At 34.2% G+C, this 27,731-nt stretch overlaps 1 protein-coding gene and 1 pseudogene across 1 annotated transcript in view; both read right to left on the bottom strand.

Annotated features, from left to right (window-relative positions):
* Positions 1 to 27,731, bottom strand: part of LOC123667622 — a 534,718-nt gene that overhangs the window by 200,850 nt on the left and 306,137 nt on the right. The window lies entirely within an intron of this gene.
* On the bottom strand, positions 15,263 to 15,381 carry LOC123667657 (annotated as a pseudogene).

Consider the following 27,731-nt stretch of genomic DNA (forward strand, 5'->3'; position numbering starts at 1 on the left):
TATATATGAGTTTCCAAGTTTTATTTCAGTCATCAACAAAAAAAAAATCAAAATCATAAATAACCTAATCAATAGATTTCAAAAGCTCTTTCGCATCGTCATTTCTCATTATCGGTTATTTTAATCTCATGACGAGTATCGTCTTCAATATTACAAAGTCCATCCCTAATCACTAAATTATCATCGACAAAATTATAAATTATTTAATATTTTTTGATCATTGTTTGAGTTTTGGAAAGATGCATTGAGCAGAAATAACGATGGCTATAAAATAAAACGGCAGTCATAAATGTTAACGCGGAAAAAACCAAAAGGAAAGTCTAGTACATTACGGAAACACCATATATCTTTATGTTCCAATAAAATAAAATAAAATGTTTATTTTTACTTTTATAGATAATATACGAATAATTGTTCTTCTGTTGGGATGCGAGTCGCCTTGAGATATTTGTAATTGTGAAATAATTGTTTGCTGGCAAACGAAAAAAATCGATTTAATTACATCGACAAGTATTACAACGTAAGTAGACGAAAAAAAATTAACAAACGCACTAGTCGTCACTGAGATTTTCGAAGGTTCCCCTTGATTTCTCTAGGATATCATTGTCGGATCTTGGGAACATCCTTGGGATATCTCCTTTCCAACAAAAAAAAAAAGAATCAGCAAAATCAGTTCATAAACGACAAATTTATCCGTGAACACACATTAAAGAATATCATCATCATCATATCAGCCTATCGATGTCCACTGCTGGACATAGCATAGCCTGCATAAGTTCGTGCCAAAAATGGCATGAACTCATGTCTTTTGCCTATAGTCACTACTCTGGGCAGGCGGGTTGGTAACCGCAGGGCTGGCTTTGTCGCACCGAAGATACTGCTGCCCGTCTTCGACCTGTGTATTTCAAAGCCAGTAGTTGGATGGTTATCCCGCCTTATAAAAAAAATGCCGCCGGATAAAAAAAAATATACGGTCGAATTGAGGAACGCCTACTTTTTTGTAGTTGGTTAAAAATGGTCTATGGTATAGTTTAATGACTTTATAGATCTACCAACGTGCTTCAGAGAGCACGTAAAACAGTCGGTACCGAATTGTTACCACGGATACTTGATAGCGATTGTTGACCGCAGTGAAGTAGTTTGTCGGACTTCGTTTATCATCCATGAGATGCAAATTATTTCTTATATAGAGAAAAGGCATTTATCCAGCAGTTGTACTCTTAAAGATTGATTCAGTTAAAAAGGTGATACAAATAAATATCTAACATCATTCGCATGTAAAAGATGATCTTTCACATGCTGAAAATAAAGAAAAAAATAGTGAAAAAATATAAATAAGAAATCACAAGAGACGAAATAACAGTCTATCAAAATATACGTAAAACATTAATATTTTCGATGATAGCCAATCACAAGACTTCGTAATAATGTAACCAAATTTTCCATCGATGATTTGAATAATTCATTCGGCACTTTCAGTAAAAATGACAAAAGATTTATCTCGCTGATTGGAGAATTTCCAAACAGAAAAAAAAATTTCCGATAAATCTCTTCGATTTTCCACGTTAGAGCATCGTACTCGTTTCAATGTAAAAACGATGGAAAAAAACCGTAAAAGCCTGAATTAGTATCCTCTGTAACAATAGTAATATGTTCTGCTGTATTGCCAATTAGCTGATGTATCGATTTTATGCTAATCGACGTAAAGAATTCTATTTCGCTTTTTATGCGGGTCTCATTTCGATGTACCATTTCATTGTGCCAATTAGATGTAAATTTTGTTCCTTTTTCCTTCAAAGGATCTGTTTCAGCTTAATATTTTAATCGATTATAATGTCGATACTGTGATTTTGTTAACTGTGCCCTAGTTTAATTCGTACAGCCATTTCAGAGTTCTAGGAAAGGTAAGATAATTTTAATACCGGAAATTATTTTTCAAATTTAGAATGAGATTAAAATGAAACGCCCGTTACGAATTTCGAATATTTAATCTTTTACAGCATAGATCATAGAATACATCATCTACAACCACAGATAAAATATGAATACTATTTATAGCTTTATTTTGATATAAGTAAAAAAGAGATAATTATTCTATATAATTTATGATGTTTAGAAGCACCTGCAGAAACATTTATTATTCTTGTGACGCTACAGTATAAAAATTTCAACTTCAAAGATTTTCATTGTAATATGAAACTTTGAATAGTTACGGGTCTCTGTAAAGAACTCACTATAGACGGCGCCACGGTTCGCTTAAACCGAAAATAAAAATCATCATATCAAAAATTTCGCTCTAGCGGGTACATCGTTCCATAGCTTAATTGGCTAGAGCGCCGACACGGTCAGTCGGAGACGCGGGTTCGAATCCCGCTGGAGCGGTCAATTTTTGATATGATATTCAAAAATGTTTAGAATTCCTAATGTGGGGGTAACACAAAAATAAAAATCGTAGGTATTAATAATAGCATGGTTCCGTCTCCTGTCAAAGATTTTCATTGTAATATGAAACTTTGAATAATTACGGGTCTCTGTAAAGAACTCACTATAGACGGCGCCACGGTTCGCTTAAACCGAAAATAAAAATCATCATATCAAACATTTCGCTCTAGCGGGTACATCGTTCCATAGCTTAATTGGCTAGAGCGCCAACACGGTCAGTCGGAGACGCGGGTTCGAATCCCGCTGGAGCGGTCAATTTTTGATATGATATTCAAAAATGTTTAAATTTCAACTTGTCAACTTTCACACTACAAATTCTTTAAAAAATTATTCTAGTGAAGTAACATGGCGGCCTTTTGTCTGTCAATGTAGAGCACTTGCAAAAAATTAAGTTATAAATAAAAAATAAAATCGTTTCATACTGGATAAATGAATAATGTGACAAACAATTAAAAATAATTGAGGGAGAGCACAGAAGGAAATATCTTACTCAAAATTTGGAGCAGCCCGACTGGGCTGGGGGAGTGTTATGTTCCTGTGGTTAGTAAGGTGACAAGAGCTCCTCATAATTTTTTTTTCAAAAAAACTTTTTTCTTCACAAAACATAACCAGATACCAGAGCTCCTGGGGGGAGGGAATTTGAGGGTAGGGTCAGCAGCGCGCTCGCAATGCTTGTGTTGTTGCTGGAAGTCTCATGAAATTTTACAATTGTTGCGGTCACACCGATTTGCTACAAAATATTTAATTATATTTACGCATAGCAACACATTTATATAAAAAAGTTATACTTAAAGCGAAAGCTAGGTTTGAAACAACGAAGGTCGAAAGTCAGCTTACCAATTTATAAAGTAATAAATTTCCTTTTTATTATTTAGAGATACTTGTTTTGGATTATCTCTATATCACATGTATGTTTATGTATGTATTTTAAGTGTATGCATATTTATGTATGTGTATATATTATTTTAATGTACACCTCTATGCTGCTTTAAATAAATAATAATAAAAATAAAAAAATAAAAAAAATAAATAAAAAAAAACAAAGCTATAAAATTAAATCGTTTCTCACATTCCCACGTACCTTAAACGTTTGCACCAAAGACGGGTGTATAATTCAGACGTACAAATTGAAATGTTCGTTCAGCCCTTACCACCTTCCTCACCTTATGCCATATCCATTAACCCCACCCTACCATCTATTTCCATCCATGTTCTCAATCTGCAGCTCGGCTATAATTTAATCTTCACTAACTAATAACTTACTTCGTTTTACCGGGCTTCAAAAAGAGTAGGAAGTATTCAATTTGACTGTATTTTTTATGTGTGTTATCTGACAACATTTTTTCGGGTGTACCGATTATGATGATATTTATTTTAATCGTAAGGTGATTATTGTCGTGTTGTTTCATTTGAATTTGAGCGAGATAGTATGAAGAGTACTTTTTGAATTTGTGACTATTCTTTGGACTACTTACATTGACGATGATCTCATAATATCCTTTTATTACAGGTGTGTAAAACTCGATTTGTCAGAGGGCCATAAATTAAATTTAGAATGTGTAGGCGGGCCAGATTTAAATAAAAAAAAATGTAGTGTGTGCATTTTAAAACTTCCGTAGAGGAATCGAGTGAAGTCATGATTATTCTTTCTGTGACACATTGCGATCGCGGGCCGTATCTTTGACAACCCTGTTTTATTACTTCAATATGACGTGTACATAATAATTACTTACCTTTTGTTCGTTAACAAATACATTTACAGACGCCGCGTTGGCGCAACGGTTACAGCCATGGATTGTTACCTGTTGCGCTGGCGGTTGCGGATTCGATCCCGCACATAACAAACATTTGTACTGGCCATACTTCCTTGTGGGTCTCCCCATCGTGCCTCGGAGAGCTCGTAAAGCCGTCGGTCACGGTTGTCATCATGTACACCTGATAGCGATCTTTATTCATAGTAGGGAATATATCCGCCAACCCGCATTGGAGCAGCGTGGTGGATTAAGCTCTGATCCTTCTCCTACATGGGGAAAGAGGCCTATGCCCAGTAGTGGAATATTACAGGCTGAAGCGTAAGTAAATTCAAGCTTATCTTTGTTAACTATATCCATCATATCATGAAAGTCCACATTTACCTTTTCCTGGAAAGCGAGCCTTGTTACACGAACAGGTGTTGATTCAGTTTCACTTGAAACCAGGTCTAGTTTGTTATTATGAGTAAATTGCTCTTGTCGAAATAACAACGTAGTTCTGACTTTATGTAAACGTAATTAGTATGTAAAATATTTTGTCTAAATAGGAACTATGTTTGTTTGGGTTAGTGAAAGTTGTTGATGAAGAAGAATTGAAGAAGATTTGAAGATTTTTTTCGTTTGCAAGTAAACACAATTATTAATCTTGAAGAGGTTACGATGATATAGATTGTGCTGAGAAAAGTCAGCAAGATCAGTTACTTAATTATGTATGTATGTTTGTATATATGTATTTATGTATGTATATATGTATGTATGTATCTATCTATGTATGTCCTTATATGTATATGTGTTTAAGTAAATATATTCAAACGTTTATGTCTCAATTTGTACACCTACAACTACATTACCATCTCCGCTGCCTCTAGGTTGCCTGGAAGAGATCGCTTTTCAGCGATAAGGCAGCCCTTTGTACCTGATGATACTCTGTTAAAATCAATCTGATATGTATCATTTCTGTATTGGTGTACAAACTGTATTGTTATGTTGTTTTTATGTTATTTACAATACAAAACCATCAAATGTTATTCCGCTTCAGCCTGTAATATCCCACAGCTGAGCATAGGCTTCTTTCCCCATGTAGGAGAAGGATCAGATCCACCACGCTGTTATAACGAAACGAAATTATCTTTTATCTTTTATCTCGAATTCCAGAAACGCTATGACAATTGACGACTTTCAATTCATTATCAGCGTCCTATTTCCTAATACGGTAATGCCCTTCATATAAATGCATGCTACGGACATGAGATAAAAGGGCAACCTATAAATCTTTATCAAAGTGAGTTATGTCTTAAGATCTGTCCCTCGAGGCTGTAGAGTACGCTTAAGAATATAAAATGAGGAATGCAAATTTTGTTTAGATGAATACGTGGTGGAAATTATATCGTTGATTGGAGAATTTTGTTAATTTTCGTGTATTTTTAACTGAGGTAGGATTACCTGCTCAAAATATGGAGCAGCTCGACTGGGGTAGTGCCTCGATCTTTCAGAAGGCCACAGCTAAATAATACTGTTTTCAAGCAGTATTGTATTCCTGTGATGAGTAATAAGACCTGAGCACCTGGAAGAAATTGAGGATAGGGTCGGCAATGCGCTTGCGATGCTTCTGGTGTTGCAGGCGTCTATAAACTACGGTAATCGATTACAATCAGGTGAGCCGTACGCTTGTTCGCCGACCTAGTTGTATATTTAAAAAGACATCGATTCTGTGTCAGTGGTTCAAAAAGCACAACCAATACAAGCACAAAACATGTGGGGGGGGGTCGAACCCGCGACGTCTACCACGTTACCCAGTTGCTCTGGCTACCTTATTCACCACAGGGAACTAATAGTATTTGAGAGCCTTGTCCCCAGATAATTTCGAGCAGGATGTTTCCTGCTATGCTCAACCTCATATATACTGAAGGTATAATTTATATAACAATATAAAAAGCCTAAACAATTCAAATGAAATCTTAAATGAAAATCATTTACAATCTGTTGCTACGAGCCTTCGAACTTAATTAAATATATCTGTGTGTGTGTTTACGTAATTTATTTGAAATAACATAAATTGAAAATGGACCTCATCTAACCGGACAGAGAATTATTTGGAAGCATTCATCCGAACCCCATACATAACATATTTAGATGGAAATTCTTAGTAAAATGTTTTTAAAAGTCTCGTCCATACATTACTCTGTGGTAATCACGTTTCCTTTTTATGTTGTTCCGGTCCAAACCCAGGGGTATAAATATGTTTATATGCCTATTGTAATGTAACACAACCTACAAGCGGCATACTTACACAACTCAAAATCAACTCAACAGAGAAGAATTTTTTTGCCATAAATTTTATAATATAAATTAATTTTGCATATTATTCTTAACTAGTATTTTTAAGGAAAATGGGATTATCAAAAACCAAAAAAAAAAATCTACTCGAGCCAGTAGCGCCTCAAATAAGAGCGTACAAGCAAACAAACATTTCACTAATATCTATAACACACTCACAAAATCGTATATTTACGGCAAGCAACTTAACGTTTGCGTTATGGGTAACAGCAGACCGTTATAACTAAATATACATATTGTTTATAAACGTACATAGAAAGAATACATATAAATATATAAATTATATATATACAATATTTTTTAAAGGATAACTGTTCAGTTACAACAGAGGCAACATTTCAATACGTTGATAGTTTATATCTAGCAAAATATTTTATTAAACAATGACGATTCATAAGTGCTTTTAAACTGACTTGAAATCTGCCTAAACTCGCTTTTATTCATTTGATTTTTCTGTTTTAATTTCTTGAAAAAAAAAAAAAAAAACAATCCCAGCAAATAAAAATTTATAAATTGAAAAAAGCATCATTTTATTATATTTACATTTAATAAAATTATGCTTTGCTTTTTTTGGAAACAAAAAAAAGGTTAAAACAATTTTGTTTTATTTATAAAAGTTCAATAAAAAATAGAAAAAAAAAATCATCAAAAGTGATGAAGCTGCACGCATGTCGTGATCCTGAAAGTCTAGCTTTATGAATTTATTGGGTCAAATTACACTCGAATGGTTAAGGTTTTAATAAATTTACTATAAATGATACCTTTGGTCGCGTTGACGTCTCGTTATTGTCTGAATATTTACAACGCTTTTTGTTTTTGACGGTAACGCTGTTCTCGATATAATATGGAGATATTAAGGTTAGTCGTGAATATTACTTATATAATATACTTGCTGACCCATCAAACGTTGTTTTGCCATAAATATTATTAACCCCCTTAATCCGCTCCCTTGTAACTTAGAGGTAAGAAAAATAGATGTTACCCAATATGCACACAATATTTCATAAAAATCGGTCCAGCCGTTTTGGAAGAGTATGGTAACTTTGATTGTGACAAGAGAGTTTTATATGTAAGACTAGACTATTAAAATTAAAAATAAATTCAAAAATAATTATCACAAATTATTTGACTATTGTAAAATAATACCATGATAAGATTAAGCTCACCTTATTAAGTGAAGATTTTTTTAACGACTGCTTAAAAGTATTAAAGAATTTAGACAATAGTAACTATATGTTACTGTTACCGAAATACAATAACTTGTACGATAAAAGAAAATTAAGGTATTTAATACCATTTTGTGATAATTATGGTATTATTGTATATCTATACAAATAAATAAAATTGGAATGTCTGTTTGTAATATTAAAATAACCGCTTTTTACTAAATGCAATATAAATATACACGGTACATATACCAAAATAACATTTTTTTTAAATTTTTGCCTGTCTGTCTGTTTGTTAGGGCTAATCTCTGAAACGGCTGGACCGATTTTAACGAGACTTTCACTGGCAGATAGCTGATGTAATAAGGATTTAACTTAGGCTACTTTTATTTTAGATTTTTAAAATTTATTTTATAACTCAGCGAACTGAACAATAACTTTTTGTTAAATTCCACGCGGACGAAGTCGCGGGCACAGCTAGTCTTATATATAAGATGAAAAACGAAAGCATTAGTCAAACATAACTTTCAAATTACATTTAAGCTTAACACTCTAATGGACCCTTACAAAAATTGGTTTTATAAAAATATAACACTTCCATATTTGTCACGTTGCTAAAATGTAAGCCTCTTTTAAAAGGTCAAGAGCCCCTGGAATTTACATAAAAAAATATATCCAAATTCCATACACTAAGTGGTTATGTCTACGTGCTTTTCCAATCACATTAACTTGAAAATATTATGTGATGTTTTGATCACGTGATAAAAATATGGTAAATATGTTATTGTGTACTTTGAGTAGAAATTGAACAATGAGCATTTCTGTTGAGATGTTTTATTTGGACTTTTGATGTTTCTGCATACACGTGTAATGTTGATTAAATATGAGAAACTGTTTTGAACCATTTACGTGATTTGAAAGATTTAGAAACGGCTCAAGATTTAGTGGAGAAAATTAGAGTCCTCTAAAATAACTTGATTCAAATAAATAAAAAAACAAGTGTGCTTTAGACCACACGACTGAAGTAAAACTACTTTAGTTGTCCTTATAATATACGAAACGTAACTCTCTCTCTTTCTATCTTCACTAACTTATATCTCCCTCTCAACTTCCGTACGCCTTGCCCGGTCACACTTTTCGTACCGCTCTCGTCACGTATTCACCAGATTACTCGCCAAGTCAAGCGTACGTAAAGAAATTATACTTCCAAAAAAAAAACTTGTACATGGTTACATATATGGTTTTCTTTATTAATTTATTCATATACATTTTCAAAGAGTTCACAAACGCTGTTTGCTATCATAATTTGACGAGAAAATTTATTTTATACAAGAAAGACCTTTGCCTAAACATTAAACATAGGATATTTTCAAGTTGTTTAATTTTAAATAAGTACATGTTTTTATACAAATAGGTTGGGAAAAAAACGTACGTCACAACTGATGGTAAGCGATTACCGTAGGTTACACAATATTATACAAGACGTGGCTACTTGGAGCGAACGTTGCTAATACATGGTGACTTTTATTGGTAAGGTTGTAGCTACCCTCATATGTTGTTGGTTTTTTACCGTACCCTATAGACGTTTGCAATACCAGAAGCCTCGCAAATGCTAGCTGACCATATACCCAATCCCCCCAGATCTGGTCACCTTACTCACCACAGGAACAGAACACTTCTTGAAAGAAATATTATAATGCTGTGATTTTATGTAAGATCGAGGTACTTCCCCAGTCGGTCTGTACCAGATTTTGACCAGGATATTTCATGCTGTACCTCAGCTGAGTACTTTTGTTTTTATATTGTTAATATAAATAAACTGTCGCATCATAACACATAATCATGTTTAAAAAAACCCCATAAAGTGTTAGTAAATGGTTCTTCAGTAAATCTGTGTAATATCTTCTGTATTCGTATCGCAGATAGGTATTTATTTAGGATTGCTTTCAGGACGATGGTTCAAGTGTTAAGGGGGTAGTGATTTTGAGAATATTTCAAATTCAAGTAATAATAAAAGTTTATTATTACGGTACTTAGTGAAATGAAACCTTCCTCCTTTGTTATGATTCAGGAGTCATAACAAATATTTATACGATTTTTAATTTTTTTTTTATATATAGATGCTATGACTATTTTATTACTGTTAATTTCGGTACTTAACTGTGTAGAAATCTATAAATTACAATACATAATAATACATCACATGTAAAAGAGAAAATAGGAAAGTTTGTGTGTTATCTCTGACAAGCAATTGGAGTGTTTTTCTTAAATATCTTTAACACACACACACACACACACACGATCGTCTGTTCCAAATTAATGTAAGCATTTTTATAAGTAACAGCCGACTGTTATATCTAAATATTTTTTTGATAATTATAATAGAAAATATACATAGAAGGAATACATGTATAAATACAAATATTACAAACAGACTTAGGTGGGAATCGAAGTCGCAATCCACGGAGCAGAAAACACAATAAACTGCGCCAACAGGCTAGTCAAAGATAAAGAAAGATTGCCGTGACATTTCAAACACACACTTACCCTATTCTCGCAAGAGATATTTCACAGTAAATTATCTTTCATTGCAGCTCAAATCACTGCAAGCGTTACTGTCTCACACAATTTTAGTACCCAAATTTTTTCATGTCACGTGCCTTATTTTCTACATAACTAGGTTGGCAAACAAACGTACGGCACACCTGATGGTAAGGAATTACCGTAGCTTATAGGCAACACCAGCAGTATCGCAAGTGCGTTGCCGACCTTATCCCCAATGCCCCCCAGAATCTGGTCACCATACTCACCGACAAGAACACAACACCGGTAGAAAGCAGTATTATTTAGCTGTGATCTTCTGTAAGTTCGAGGTACTACCCCAATCGGGCTGCTCCATGTTTTGAGCAGGAAGTTCCCCGCTGTGCCATTACTCAGTTATATCGTTTTTAAAAGAGTTAACTCCAAAAATTCTTAAACAGATCTCTTTTAACTTAGCCCACACCTCAATGTATTCTGGCTTGCCCTTAGGGCGACAATAAACACTGTCCGCGCCTAACAAAACTGTTTGGTCAACGCGTCCTGAATACGACCACGTGTTTATTCTGAAAGCGGTTAAAAAGATTTTTATATCCGGCGGAAGTCGGCCATGTTTTAGTTTATTGCTTTTATGTAAAACGTGATCTGCCTTTATATAAGCGAATATGCTGTTTAAATTCATGCGTTAGTAAGTAGTGTGATAAAATTCTACTCTGGTTTTTTTTATTTGTCCAAGCCTAGATTTCTTAGAAGGATTATATATATATATATATATATATATATATATATATATATATATATGTATATATATATATATATATGTGTGTGTGTGTGTGTGTGTGTGTGTGGTTGTGTGTGTGTCTGTGTTTAATGGACTTAAGAAGTAATAGTGCTAATGTAGGAAGTTTTTTTTATGTACTAAGTTGGTACTACTCCTTTTATTTTAAAATCTCCTGCACAAATTATCCTAATTTTTCATTCAGCTAAAACTTACAACTGGTCAGACTACAGCTGGTCAGATATTTATGTAAGAAAATTGTCGGGGTTAACCCATCATGCTGCTCCGCTACAGGTTGATAGATCTATTTCCAACTATTAGTAGCGATCACTATCAGGCAGATAGGAGATATTTAGCTGCGTGGCTACGACAGTAAAGAATATAGCCACCCCCTCTCTTCCCGTGGGTGTCGTAAGAGGCGACTAAGGGATAGCGTCTTCAGTGCGACAAAGCCAGCCCTATGGTCACTAACCCGACTGCTCAGTGTAGTGACTATGGGCAACACACACAAGTTAACACCATTTTTGGCGAGAAATTGTGGAGGCCTATGTTCAACAGTGGACTGCAGTAGGCTGAAATGACGATGATGATGATGATGATGACATAGGAGATCGCATCATATATACTATATATTCTGTTGTCAACACTGCAGCCTGCAATATCCCACTGCTGGGCATAGGCCTCTATTCCCCATGTAGGTGAAGGATCAAAGCTTAATCCACCACGCTGCTCCAATGCGGGTTGGCCGATATATTCCCTACTATGAGTAGCTGTTATATAGATACTATAAATCAAATGTTTTCAGTGAAAAATTACGAAAAAAAAAATTTTCTCGTTCTAGATATCATATTATTTCCTTGAAATTGGATTCAGATGCAATATTAACTTCATATTGCACACAGTGAAACCGTTTTGAAGATATCAAATTTCGTACTGACGCCGAGCAGTTGTATGTTTCATCATGGTGAAAATATTACGTTTTTAATTTTGAAATTTTTATTAGTGTCTGAATTTCGGAAATTGCTCATTTAACTTGTCGTGGACACAAGTTGGCTGAGGGGTGAAGGTAATAAAGTGCATCGTCTAAAACTGAAAGGAACACATCTCAGTTATTATCATCGTTGAAGTTTTAACTCTATGTATGTTAAAATTACCAACTTTTCAGGAAAGCGAAAAAGTATTTACTTTTGTAATATCATTGTGTTAATTGTTAATTATATTCTTTATTTGATAAGCTTTTTAAAATGACGACGAATTTGAATTTGTAAGACCACAATTTTTCTGACTCAGTCGACGATCCAATTTAAGAAGTGTCATGGGTGATAAAACATCAATTTTAACTTTCGTCTGAAAAACCTACCTTTATCTTCTATTCCTTTTTTTATAATTTAATCTTCAAGTAGACACCTAACACTAAACAGCTTTCGAATTTTATAATAACAGAATTTACTCTTCCTGAGTGCTCTCGAAGCGCACACAATATTCAAGCATAAACACCTGGACATACAGCAAACAGTGTACAAACGAGGTACGTCAAGGTAGATTTAGTATGACAAAGTTTTTAATTAATAATAATAATAATAATAATATATTTTTTATTGTACATCAAAATATAAACAACCAGTAGTAACTAAAAAAAAGATGTACAAAGTCGATCTTATCGCTGAAGAGCGATTTCTTCCAGATAACCCAGTGGGCACAGGATATGATATAGTAGTGACGGATAGGAAGTGTACAATATCCTTAAGGATGAATAAAAATAGTGTATGATAGATTCATTAATTCATACGCATACACATATACAAATATCCATACATAACTACTAGTTAAATATTTATTATTCATCTAAATTTTCACCTAAACAATCTGAAAGTTTTTGTAGTGGTTTAATTTAACCAATCATACGAATCGTTTCTATAATTTTACTAGATGACCCAGCAAACTTTGTTTTGCCATATATGTTATTAACCTCCTTAACGCCCCCCCCCCCCGTTCACAACGTAGGGGTATGAAAAATAAATGTTGGCCAATTTTCAGACCTACCCAATATGCACACAAAACTATAACCTATAACTTGACTATAACTTGATTTTAACAAGAAATATCTACCGCCTCTGAACTTTTTAATTACTATATTTTTCTAAAATTTGCAATAAAGTATTAAAAAACAATTTTTTAAATGATATTTTACAGCGCTAACTCCAACTATCAACGAATCTTTCATTTATAAAAACCTATTTTAATATCGCCTGTTCACCGGAAAATTCCGGTTCAATCCAAGTTATAACTGGTTGAAACTAGTGAGTACTGGTACATGTTAACGACTAATACTTTTTTCAACTCCACGCTGTTACGGTTTCATTTTTTGACGCTATCGCAATATGGAGTGAATTTTGGAAGCTTCAAATTGTTAAAAGCTTGAGGCTTTAATTTTTGTATTTAAACAATTTTTTTTTTCTAAATTCTATTTGTGACAAAAGGTAACGTCTTGAAAAATTTGATACGTCATATAAATAAAATCGTTTTGTGATATTTATATATTAATACGTGAAGCAAAAACTTTGTACTCCTTTTTACGAAAATTGCGCGGACGGAGGAGTATGATATTTCGCACACTTATAGTTTATATAGAGAAGGAGTGTAAAATGCTAATATTTTTTTAATTATGCAACAAAATACATTAAACCAATATATAAAAAAAACAATATACACACTACCATGTATTTGACACACTACCATCTATTCGATACATACACTATACTCTTTTGTTCATTATTATAGAAGTATAGTCTTTGATAACAGAACCTTAATAATTTTCAAACTTATAATTTTAATTAATTATGGTTGAATTTCGACCGCTGGGCGACCACTAGTTTCGCGGAAGTGCTTGCTCGCGTGCAGGCGAGCGAAGGAACACCCCAGAGGTTTTAGTCCGTGCGAATCGGACATACCCTCCAGCCCCCCCGGGCTGGAGGCATCCGTTAGGGATATTTACTGGGTCAACAAAAAAAAAAAAAAAAAACGACCACTAGTTTAAACAAATAGTCAATAAAGTAAATATGAAATTAAAATACAAGCATTTTAGACCAGAGAGATATATGTTATGGATTCTGTGCGCAAGATATGAGGGATTATATTATGGTGACCCGGGTGGCCGAGATAAGCTCGGTATTTTTAGTAAATCGTGTGTTTTTTGAAATCATATTTAAATACGAATTACATATTGATAAAATATTGATAATATTTTCCGATTTTACCGACATAGTAATAAAAAATATCAACTGGTTATTTAAATAAAAAATCACGAGTGCAATTAGAAAAAAAAGGAAAAAAATAATCGATCTGTAAATATGGGGATTTGAACCGTGGTCTTGTCGGTCGATCCCGACCGGCCCATTTCCCACCAAAGCTATCACAACTTTATTGACAAATCCGAAATTTACCTTCGTATTCTAACGATATTGTAGCCATTTTTTATTTATTAATAAAATGACATTTTTTAAAAATGAATCCTAGCTATATCGATTTATCGCACCCGAAATCCCCTGCATACTAAATTTCATGAAAATTGTTGGAGCCGTTTCCGAGATTCAGATTATATATATACAATAATTGCTCGTTTAATGGTATTAGATATGAAAATTTTAAACATTCTAGAGTGTTAAGGATTTCAAATCGGACCAGTGCTTCCTGAGATTAGCGCGTTCAAGCAAACAACCAACAAACTCTCCAGCTTTATAATATTAGTATAGATTGAAGAAAAACATTTAAGGTTTAAATAATTATAAACCTTTTAAAGGATATACATCACAAAGGACGTTAATATAATTAGAATTTACGAAGTTCTCGATTTTATTTACACAAAAAGTATTACAGGAGTAATAACAAATACTGAAGACACAATACACTTTAATACTCACAAGTGACAAAACAGTAAAAAACGGGCAAACAAAAATATATCCTATCGCAAGTGTTTAAAAACGATATTTATTGGCATCTATATATTTTCCCTTGAATCTTTCATTAATGTTTTTAAAAACTTAGTTTCACTCTTTGTCTGAAAATTTGTATAAAATGAAAATGTTGTTAAGTATAATAAGATAATGCTTATAAACAAGATACAAATGAGGAGATTAGAGGAAAAGTTAGTTAACAGTATGATACAATGAATAATAATATGTTCCAATTGTTCCATAATAACAAACAATGTTTTATATATGTTTTACAAACTGAAAAAACAAAAAACAAAAAGCCAACGTCACGCGATGTTCCCAGGTGGTCACCCATCCAAATACTGACCGTACCCGACGTTGCTTAACTTCGGTGATCGGACGAGAACCGGTGTATTCAACGTGGTAAGGACGTTTAAAAATTCGTGAATCGTGACGCCGTGACGCGTTTGATTGGTAAAAATTTTTCACCTCATGCACCTAAAGAAATTTCACTTCAAAATACAAATGGTGCTTTAAACTGTGATGAGATGAGTCCCATGACCGCTGGTGTAAAGAAGGTTACTCGTAATACTATACAAGATGTAAGATATTAATTAAGTTTAGCATAATTTTGGTCGGTGGACTCACGTCTGCATTAGGGATAGTAAGAAAGAATAATTAGTTCTCTTAATGTAAGCTGCAGTAGTGTAACAAGTAAACGATCAGTATTAAAACTAAAAATCGGAATAACAAAAGCACGGGCACTATAAGCCTGTGGACATAACTTTATATATAAAAAAAAATACTATACAAGAACGTTTGCAAGGCCTACAATAGTGTGAATAGGTATGAAGATAAAACGCTGTTCCACTAGATTTGTATCTAAATTTTCTTTCACTATTAGTTGCATATTCGAGCCTCTGAATTCTCCGATTCCATTGAAATGGTTCAACAGCTAAGCAATATTAAATTTAATTCTAGATAAGTCCGAATTCTTTGAATGTCAACGCTACGCCGTAGAATTTTCATCTACGTATTTTGTCTTTTTGTATATAAAAAATAAAAATGAATCCCTACTGGAAATAATATATTACGCGTATATCTTCGCATAAGTGACTGCATTAAATAGGATATTTTTTTTTGGTTACATGTAATTGGTCAGGTTTTTAAAAACGAAAAAAAAAACATCGACTTATTCGCGAAAAAACAATATGGCGGCACGAAATTTGCCCTGTCAAATAGTTTGTAATTAAAACTTTATTACAAAATCAAATCCCGAAGTGAAAAATTAAGAAAATTGAGCAGAAAATAGTAAAAATTCTAAATAAAAGTAACTATTATTTCACCTTCACGTGTTTAACAGTTCGTAAGACAGGTCATGTCAGGTCAGTCATCTGTCAGGTCAGTTATACAAATATATAATAAGGCTTCATATATATATATATATATATATATATCTATATCTATTAATTAGATCTTCAGAATTAAATTTTCCTTAACTTCTTATCTTCTATCTACTATTCTTTACCTTGAGCTTTTAAGGAAAGGTGAAGTATATAGCCAGTCAAACAATATAAATGGCAACATAGCCAGTCAAACAAAATAAAGTCTTATATATAAAATTCTCGTGTCACAATGTTAGTTACAATACTCCTCCAAAATGGCTGGACCAATTTTTATGCAATTTTGTATGCGTATCGGATAGGTCTGAACATCGGCCAATATCTATTTTTCATATCCCTAAGCTATAAGGGGGGATTAAGGGTTTTATAACATATATGACAAAACAACGTTTGCGAGGTCAGCTAGAATATACAAATATATACCATAATCCTTCTCCCATGTAGTCCCCAATTTGACTTTTACATAAATGATCATCGTCAGCATTCAAAATAGTTCGAGTAATTATCGTTTTGCTGCCAATTCTGCGGGTATCGGCGAATTCACTACCGACATTAGCGATCCCGTATTTCGCATTGCCAGGAAAATTTGCTTCGTGCGCTATCGCTTAATATCGAATCCACGATAATTATAATAGTCGGATTTTTTTTTTTTTATTTGATAGTTGTTAGATTGCCAAATACTATCGAAAGCGATTATTTGAAGTGGAAATTTTTACAAGAGGTCTATAGTTGGGAAGTTCTTAGTGACGTTTGTTTTTTATTATTATATGAATAATAAATAAATGAATTAATTAATTATGGTCAAAAGTCAAAGAAGCTGCTACGTTATACACCAATTTTCACTTTTACGGACTGCACATTGTTTGTATTCTGGGCGTCTATTTCTAGACCCATAATAAAGAATTATTAATTTAGTAGATAACTATCGCTTAGCTACGAATAAGCGTAATGTTTTATTAACCTTTTATTTATGAGAACCACTCTCGGAAATACCTATGTATGTACAATTTTAGAAGGAAAAGGGGGGTTTGACTTAGTATGACATTGTGACAAGGGGCGTGAAAAGGGACCAACATTTTGTGACAACACATTTCATATATAATAGGTATACCTAAATAATTAAAGTAATGAACTGTTGAAACTGATGTTTTCATTTAATAAATAAGAATATATATGTGTGAAATTGTACAATATGTGATGTCACACAAGGTAGTGTGTCATAAATGTGACCATCTGTGACAAGGACGGGGTCGAAAAATCGTGAAATTTGAGTCTCGTAATTTATGGATGGCACTTTAGCAGCCTTATTGTTAAATATCGATCTCTGCAAGTAAATCAATTTTCAGAGGACTTTGTTTTAGTAAGTATAGTATAGATGTACTTCTAATAAATAAAGCTAAACAATTACGTAATTCAACACAAGAAGATGAACATTATAGATCCTGTAAATTAAACAAACGTTTAATTTACAGGATATAATATTTTGATTCATAAATAATATGCTTAAATAGAATCATAATAATTAGAATAGGTATTGAATTTAATTTCGTAATTACTGGTTCTACACGAAATATAAATCAAAGCGTACAGAAGTACACTAATGGGAATGAGATTTAGGACAGCGCTATCGATGTCTACTTCTGAATTTTAGGCTTTTGTTAAAGCCTTCTAATAATGATGTATTTCAGCTTGTTCCACGATATTATCTAAGAAGGAAAATAATAAAGCGGTTAGTTTTTTTTCGAAATTATTAATGAAACTTTCAAATGTCGTCTTGTTATACTGTCCTTTAAAAAAAAGTGGTAGATTAACGTCTCCTAAGCTTTCTATTAGTTGGAAAAAGGGTTGTTGTTATAGTACTGGGATGTTAACAGGTGTAATATGACAAATATGTAATGCAGCGGTTCCCAAACTTATTTTGTCTACTGCCTACTTTGAGATCAATTATTTTATAGTGCCCCCATTTTTTCACCAACTTAAAAAAAAACCACTATAACTTCAAATTAATTTAATTATTGCGAGCTATATTAGCGGAGATTAAACATTAATTGTAAGCGAGACTTTTGCTATAACCCGCAAGAGTTAACTTGAAACCTGAGCGCAGTAGGTAGTACACAGCGGCACTTTATTAGACAGAATATCTTTTATTGAAAATAAAACAAACATAATCGATTCTAGTATAAAAATAATGTGAAGGATGATTTAAATCGCCCCCTAAGCCTCTACACAACGACACATTTTTTTTCTAGGTCTCTTACACTACTTAGGCCTGCAGCGCCCACAAGGGGGCGTTATTGCCAACTTTGGAAAAGGCTGGTGTAATGATTACTAATTGATTTGGCTGTATTTATAATACTGTTACTGATTTTTAACCGATTTTAATGATTCTTTTTTTAATCGAAAGGTTGTATTCATGACGTCCCATTTAATTTAATACGAAATCTGACATGTACTTTTCGAGTTATATCTCATCACGCGTATTTAATTGACTGTTTGTTCGTTGGACTACATTGTATTAGTTATCGATGTAATTAAAGTCGGTTTTTTTTTTCGTTTGCAAGCAACACACAATTATTATACACACTTTTTATATTAATATGTACCTACACATTTTTTTTAATTTTTAGTTAGGTACATTTCATTAATTTCGTTTCAGGATGTAGACGAATTTTTGAATGATGGCGAGCCTATGTATTACATTTGTCCCTCTGTTACTATGTAGCAAGTTTCGTCACAATAGGAGTAGGTGTTTTTGCTCGAATCAGCGACAAAAGTTCATGATATTGACCTGGCTCTTTGGCGTAGTTTGAAGTGACCATGCTTTCCGGTCTAGAGCTGTTTCACCGATTCGATATCCACCTCGAGTACACTCTTAAGTAAATATACATATTATAATATTTCATCATCATCATCATCATCATCACAGCCTGTTGCAGTCCACTGCTGGACATAGGCCTCCACAAGTTCAAGCCAAAAATGGCGTGAACTCATGTGTGTTGCCCATAGTCACCACGCTGGGCAGGCGGGTTGGTGATCGCAGGGCTGTTTTTGTCGCACCGAAGACGCTGCTGCCTGTCTTCGGCCTGTGTATTTCAAAGCCAGCAGTTGGATGGTTATCCCGCCATCGGTCGGCTTGTATAAGTTCCAAGGTGGTAGTGAAACTGTGTTATCCCTTAGTCGCCTCTTACCACCGGAAGAGAGGGGATGGCTATATTCTTTAATGCCGTAGCCACACAGCATAATTATAATATTTAGAAGTGTCATAGCTCGGCTTGCTATAACACAGACTTATAGAAAAGGTTAAGGACAGACGACCGTGAAAATATTTCGTATATTTAAACATATTATTTGTCAATACATCAAACTAAACAAAGTCGTCTGTCGTGAGGGTAGACACATTAATGTATATGTTTTAGTTGGCAGATAAAGACTAATGTTAGTACTGAAAATACTTTTAGATAACTATCATAAATAAATATCTTTATCAAACATGTTCGTCTGTTCCTAATTCAAGCAACTTAATGCTTGTGTTATAGGTAACAGCCAACTGGTACAGATTTTTTTTTTTCGATAAACATCGCGCAAACGGCGCAACGGTCACAGCACTGGTTTGTGGCTGTGCGCTGACAGTCGCGGGTTCGATCCCCGCACATGAAAAACATTTGTATTGGCAATACAGATGTTTGTCGTGGTCTGGGAGTTTGGGCAGTCCTTGTGGGTCCTCTTCTTCGTGCCTCGGAGAGCACGTCAACCTGTCGTTCCCGGCTGTTATCATGTACACCTGATAGCAATCGTTACTCAAAGTAGGGAATATATCCGTCAATCAGCATTAGAACATCGTGGTGGATTAAGCTCTGATCCTTCTCCTACATGGGGAAAGAGGCCTATGCTCAGAAATGGGTCATAACAGGCTGAAACATAGATAAAAAGTGATACTAAAATGTTAGATGTTCTGTCCATCAGGTACTGTGCTTAGTATATATAGCTTGCGGTAAATCCTAGCGTGTGGTAAATCCTAGGCTTGTATATAACAAGTTGGGTTCTCTTGATGAGATAATAAGTATAAACTAATTTATAAGAAATCGTTAAACAATATTTTGGTTTAAAACCTCTGTTAAATCTATATTAATAGATATGATAGATATATGAATTACTTAAATGTATATAGTGCACAAAAATTGGACTATTACTTTTTTGAGTTAATTTTTGGCAGGTTACTATAATTGAAGATAAAAAAAAAAATATATTCGAATTTCGTCAGGTTGGCTTTCAGATATAGCTTCCATGGGATAAAAAAAATTAAATATTCCAAAAAAAAAAACATGCTGATTTTTACAAAAAAAGTATGTCATCACGATGCTTACCGGGTCAGCTTGTATTATATAAAATCTCCATTGCTTCACTAACTTCTCAGTAGTTAGGTCACCATATAAACGAACATTCGAGAGAACGACTATCATAACCCCTAATTGTTATCGCTAACATTTTACGAAAGTTAACCAGCGTTACGCCTGCTTCCTTAACAGTTAGAGTTTCAAGTTAGTTTTAGCCGTGTTCCTGCTAATTAGCCAAGTTGTAATGTTTATTTTACTGGGTTATAGTTATGGTTATGCATTTTGAATTGTATTTGAGTTTTGAAATTTTTAACTGGCTTTCGAAAAATGAGGAGTTTCTCAATTCGACTGTATTTTTTTTAAATGTATGTTACCTCAGAACTTTTGACTGGGTTGACCGATGTTGGTTTTTTTAAATCGAAAGTCAATGCGTGTCATGTGGTGTATTATACACAATATTATAATGTATTGTTACTATAGAGAACAAAAAAAACTCGTATATTTTTGAGTTTTCTGTAAATCAATTTATCTGACTTTCATTTTGCCTATTAATCTATAATAATATATATAAAAGCGAAAGGTCACTCACTCATCACGAAATCTCCGAAACTATAAGACCTAAAGGCTTGAAATTTGGCAGGTAGGCTCCTTATAGGACGTAGACATCCGCTAAGAACGGATTTTACGAAACTCGACCCCTAAGGGGGTAAAACGGGGGTTGGATGTTTGGATGAAAGTCCTATGTTTTTGAAGTAAGAGACCTGAAATTTAAAATGTATGCTCTATAGATGATGAGAAGGCGTCCAAATAATGTATCTTTAGAAATCAACCCCTTTTTTGGGGTTAAAACGGGGATGGTAGGTTGACTCACTGATCACGAAATCTCCGAAACTATAACACCTACAAACTTGAAATTTGGCAGGAAAGTTTCTTATAGAGCGTAAACATCCGCTAAGAACGAATTTTACGAAAATCGACCCCTAAGGGGGTAAAACGGGGGTTGGAAGTTTGTATGTAAGTCCTATGTTTTTGAAGTAAGAGACCTGAAATTTAAAATTTATGTTCTATAGATGATGAAAAGGCGTCCAAATAATGTATCTTTAGAAATCAACCCCTTTTTGGGGTTGAAACGGGGGATGGTACGTTGACTCACTGATCACAAAATCTCCGAAACTATAACACCTACAAACTTGAAATTTGGCAGGAAAGCTCCTTATAGAGCGTAAACATCTGCTAAGAACGAATTTTACGAAAATCGACCCCTAAGGGGGTAAAACGGGGGATGGAAGTTTGTATGAAAGTCCTATGTTTTTGAAGTAAGAGACCTGAAATTTAAAATTTATGCTCTATAGATGATGAAAAGGCGTCCAAATAATGTTTCTTTAGAAATCAACCCCTTTTTGAGGTTAAAACGGGGGATGGTAGGTTGACTCACTGATCATGAAATCTCCGAAACTATAAGATCTACAGGCTTGAAATTTGGCAGGTAGGCTCCTTATAGGACGTAGACATCCGCTAAGAACGGATTTTACGAAACTCGACCTCTAAGGGGGTAAAACGGGGGGTTGAAAGTTTGTATGAAAGTCCTATGTTTTAGAAGTAAGAGACCTGAAATTTAAAATGTATGCTCTATAGATGATGAAAAGGCGTCTAAATAACGTATCTTTAGAAATCAACCCCTTTTTGGGGTTAAAACGGGGATGGTAGGTTGACTCACTGATCTCGAAATCTCCGAAACTATAACACCTACAAACTTGAAATTTGGCAGGTAGGCTCCTTATAAGACGTAGACATCCGCTAAGAACGGATTTTACGAAACTCAACCACTAAGGGGGTAAAACGGGGGTTGGAAGTTTGTATGAAAGTCCTATGTTTTTGAAGTAAGAGATTTGAAATTTAAAATGTATGCTCTATAGATGGTGAGAAAGTGTCCAAATAATGTATCTTTAGAAATCAACCCCTTTTTGGGGTTATAACGGGGGATGGTACGTTGACTCACTGTTCACGAAATCTCCGAAACTATGATACCTATAAACTTACAATTTGGCAGGAAGACTCCTTATAGGGCGTAGAGATCCGCTAAGAGCGGATTTTACGAAAATCGACCCCTAAGGGGGTAAAACGGGGGGCTGGAAGTTTGTATGAAAGTCCTATGTTTTAGGAGTAAAAGACTTGAAATTTAAAATGTATGCTCTATAGATGATGAGAAGGCGTACAAATAATGTATCTTTAGAAATCAACCCCTTTTTGGGGTTAAAACGGGGATGGTAGGTTGACTCACTGATCACGAAATCTCCGAAACTATAACACCTACAAACTTGAAATTTGGCAGGTAGGCTCCTTATAGGACGTAGACATCCGCTAAGAACGAATTTTACGAAACTCGACCCCTAAGGGGGTAAAACGGGGGTTGGAAGTTTGTATGAAAGTCCTATGTTTTTGAAGTAAGAGATTTGAAATTTAAAATGTATGCTCTATAGATGGTGAGAAAGTGTCCAAATACTGTATCTTTAGAAATCAACCCCTTTTTGGGGTTATAACGGGGGATGGTACGTTGACTCACTGATCACGAAATCTCCGAAACTATAATACCTATAAACTTGAAATTTGGCAGGAAGGCTCCTTATAGGGCGTAGAGATCCGCTAAGAACGGATTTTACGAAAATCGACCCCTAAGGGGGTAAAACGGGGGGTTGGAAGTTTGTATGAAAGTCCTATGTTTTAGGAGTAAAAGAAATTTAAAATGTATGCTCTATAGATAGCGAGAAGGTGTCCAAATAATGCATCGTAATCTATATTTATGAAAGAGAAAGGTCACTGACTCACTCATCACGAGAACTTAATAACCGCTGGATGATCCATCCATCCAGGATGGACAAAGATGAGGCAGAGAGGTAGATTATAGTTAGTTGATGTCCGCTAAGAACGGATTTTGCGATATTCCACCGCTAAGAGGGTTTAATTAGGGTTGATAGTTTGTATGAAACATATACAGCCTGAAAATAAAACTAAAAATGTGGTGTATAGAGAGGTTTTATAAAAATAACTATTAAATTATACTAAATTGTGCCTTTTAAAAAGTTACTCATTTTGATAAGCATTTCAAGTGACTGAAATAAAAAAATAATTTGCGTTAAACATCTTAATAGTAATGCATATCTTCATAACCACGCGGACGTAGTCGCAGGCGACAGTTAGTGTTTTATAAAACAAAGTCCCCAAAAGTATATGTGAAAGATTCCTTCAAAATCTACTGAACGGATTTTCATGCGATTTCACCAATGGAGAGAGGGCTTGGAGAGAAAGGTTTACGGAACGGCTAAGCCGATTTCGATAATAGTTTCACTGGAAGTTTGCCGGGAAAACTTTGTGACACACTGATTTCTACGCGGGCGAAGCCGCGGGCACGGCTAGTATCTTTATATAAACACACGAACACAATAACTTAAGCATACACATTAGCTTTTAACCTCACATTATAAAAAAAATACCTTATTTTATATTATATACCTACCTGTGCCCGCGACTTCGTCCGCGTGGAATTTAGCAAAAAGTTTTTGTTTAGTTCGCAGAGTTTATATCTTATATATAAAATTCTCGTGTCACAATGTGAATTAAAATACTCCTCCGAAACGGGTGAACACATTTTTATAAATTTTTGTGTGCATATCGGGTAGGCCTGAGAATCAGCTAACATTTTTCATAACCCTAAGTTATAATGGGAGGGATTAAGAGGGTTAATAACATATATGGCAAAAAAACGTTTGCAGGGTCAACTAGTAATAAATAAATTTCTCAAATGAAAGTAGCCTAAATTACTCCTTACTACATCAGCTATCTGCCAGTGAAAGTCCCATCAAAACCGGTCAAGCTGTTTCAGAGATTAGCCGGAACAAATAGACAGACAAAAATCGTAAAAAATGTTATTTTGATATGTACCGTGTATACATCCACATGAATATAATAAAAGCGAATATTTTAATATTACAAACAGACACTCCAATTTCATTGATTTGTATAGATAACTGTTAGACTAAGCCTACTTAAAAAGTAAAATTTTAAGAAACAACAAGAACTCAGGAATCTTAAAAGCCCAATACTTCATGTTGTTTAAATATTAACAAATTTTCAAGTTTTTTAACACTTTTCTACAACTTAATCGCAAACTATTCGAAGGTTTACTTAGTTTGAACGAATGGGTAAAATTCTTAGGAATTATCAAAGCTGATGATAAAGTTTATCTTGCGGATAAGTTGCTGTTAGTTTTATCGAAAAGATAAAAGGGTTCTTAAGGTCTGTTTCACCTTAGCTAATAAAATATAAGATTAGGGTTATCAGGTTGTATATATGAATCAACATGGAAAATGAGTATAAATGTTGAAACAAACGAGTGTGCTTTAGACCACAAGACTGAAGTACGAGTATAACTTCTTTAGCAATAGGCTTGAATAATAGGCCTGCACTGTGTCTTAGATACGAAACGTAGCTGGCTATGAGAGAAAGAGGGAAAGAAAATGTGTGCTCGCACCTCTCTTTCTTGGTCCGTTCGCCTCACCTGATCACACTTTTCGTAACGCTCTCGTCACACATTCACCAGATTACTGCCTAAGTCAAGCGTGCGTAAAGAATTTTACTTCAAAAATGAACAGTTACAAAAAGCAGTAGTTAAACATTTAAAGATCTATGTATTTGTTTGTGTTTTGTCGCTTGTCGTTTTGTTACTTTTTCCCTACATAGTGACCGGTCTTACCATCGATGTAGAATAAAACAGAATAAACTTTATTGCACACCACTCGGATTTTTTTTTACATAAAACAGTTATTTACACATAAAGACAGTATATACAAAGGCGGATCTCTTCCAGACAACCTTTAGAAATAGGAAAATATGCATTGAAAAGGTAGGTGCAGCAGCGCAATTCATGCGTTTCTACCCTCACTTTTTAGCTTTTTGTGACGATATCGTATAATGAACTATTGTATATTACCGACACGCTCGGCTAGAATTATTGTAAACTTATAGATATTTATAAATGTATTATTTCTAATGTATTTCTCATATAAGTAAATTGTTAATTCTTATGAGAATAAATATCTTTGACCTGAAAGAAAAATATATGATAATCTGTTATCTGTTGGATATCGTTTAACGTAAGATAGCTCAATCAGTAATCGGTCAAACAGGCATTAATACTAATATATCTACTATATATATATTATATAGACGCCGCGTTGGCGCAACGGTTACAGCCATGGATTGTACCTGTTGTGTTGGTGGTTGCGGGTTCGATCCCCGCACATGACAAACATTTGCATTGGCCATACAGGTGTTTGCCGTGGTCTGGGTGTTTGTGCAGTCCTTGTGGGTCTCCCCACCGTGCCTCGGAGAGCGCGTTAAGCCGTCGGTCCCGGTTGTTATCATATACACCTGATAGCGATCGTTACTCGTAGTAGGGAATATATCCGCCAACCCGCATTGGAGCAGCGTGGTAGGTTAAGCTCTGATCCTTCTCCTACATGGGGAAAGAGGCCTATGCCCAGTAGTGGGATATTACAGGCTGAAGCGTTATACAGCTTTTTAATATTCTATATTAAAGGCTGTAACGCCACGATACGTCTTACAAGATATGAGCTCTAACCTGAGGTAAAACAGCTGATAAGTATCAAAACTAAATGTGAGTGAAACTGTTGAATGTCTAGTATCAAATAAATCTTTTCTGCATCTATTTTGCACATAGCTTCCAAACGCCCGCAACAACTTCGTTTATTTTTTTGTGTAGTGCTACTGTTTGAGTAGTTACTACTGTCAAAACATTGTATATACGGAAGAAAATTTAAAAAATATAAATCGATAAATTCAATACTGGCAAAAAAAATACTGACAATGTGTAAACATATTTTGTATGAACTATTAAAATGTAACAAGTAGAAGGACAAAGTCGGAACTGTAATCCTCATAACTTGAAGAACTCGAGTTATATAAATTTAAATTCCACGTAGTTTTAATGTGTGGTGTAAGTTAGGAGCTCAGGCATTATTTTAGCACACCTATATATATATATATATATATATATATAGACAGTGTTCACAACCCGAACCAAGGCAGCTATCGTACCAGAGCCGTAGAATTATCGTATGTGGATCAAAATTTTCGTATCTGTCAAATTTGTGTCAATTTAGATCGATGTACGCTACTATCGAGGGAACTATCGAACATCGTAGTAGGCACGAAATTATCGCATGTACGATAATTTGATCGAACGGTTGCGAACACTGGTGTATTTCAGGGTTTTAGCATTTTTCTAAAAAGTAGTGTCACAGTGATATACACATTGGCGTTACGTAGCTACTATAGTTAGATAAGTCAAATCAAATCAAAAATAATTTTATTCAAATAGGCTTCAAAAGCACTTTCGAATCGTCATTATACAAATACAATTTTAAAGTGATTATTACTTTCATCCGCCAAACCGCATTGAAGTATCGTGGTAGATTAAGCTCTGATTCTTCTACTACACGGGGAAAAAGGGCTTAGCCCAGCGGTGGGATATTACAGGCTGAAGCGTATTATTTTCAAAAGTGAAGCTACCACCAATTCAGAATGCAAATTTTGCAGAGAAGAACCGGCAAGAAACTCCACAGCTACTCTTTTTTCAAAATAATATATAATGGATAAGGATATAATAAAGAGTCTTCAATTAATCACGTGATCTTTTTTGAAAACTTTTTGGACCCTCTACCGCCCTTGGTGATATTTGGCGAGGTTTTAAAAGAATCTTGCTATTTTGTTTGTTGTAACATACTGAATACGTGTTAATAAACGAACCAAATGAGTGTGGCCGTCGACAATGCGGTAAATTAACATTGTAGAGTTACACATGTAATGTATAAAGTATATAGTGTATTATAAAATAATAATGCATAGAGCATGTAGCACGAAAATAAAACATAGTCGTAAATAACTATCTTAATTATTAACCTAGATAAATATATACGTATATATAGGTATATGTATCTCACACGGTCAGTTTTGGACTCACCATCGAATTAG

Source organism: Melitaea cinxia, chromosome 28 (genome assembly GCF_905220565.1).
Source record: "Melitaea cinxia chromosome 28, ilMelCinx1.1, whole genome shotgun sequence".
In the NCBI taxonomy this organism is placed as follows: Eukaryota; Metazoa; Arthropoda; class Insecta; order Lepidoptera; family Nymphalidae; genus Melitaea; species Melitaea cinxia.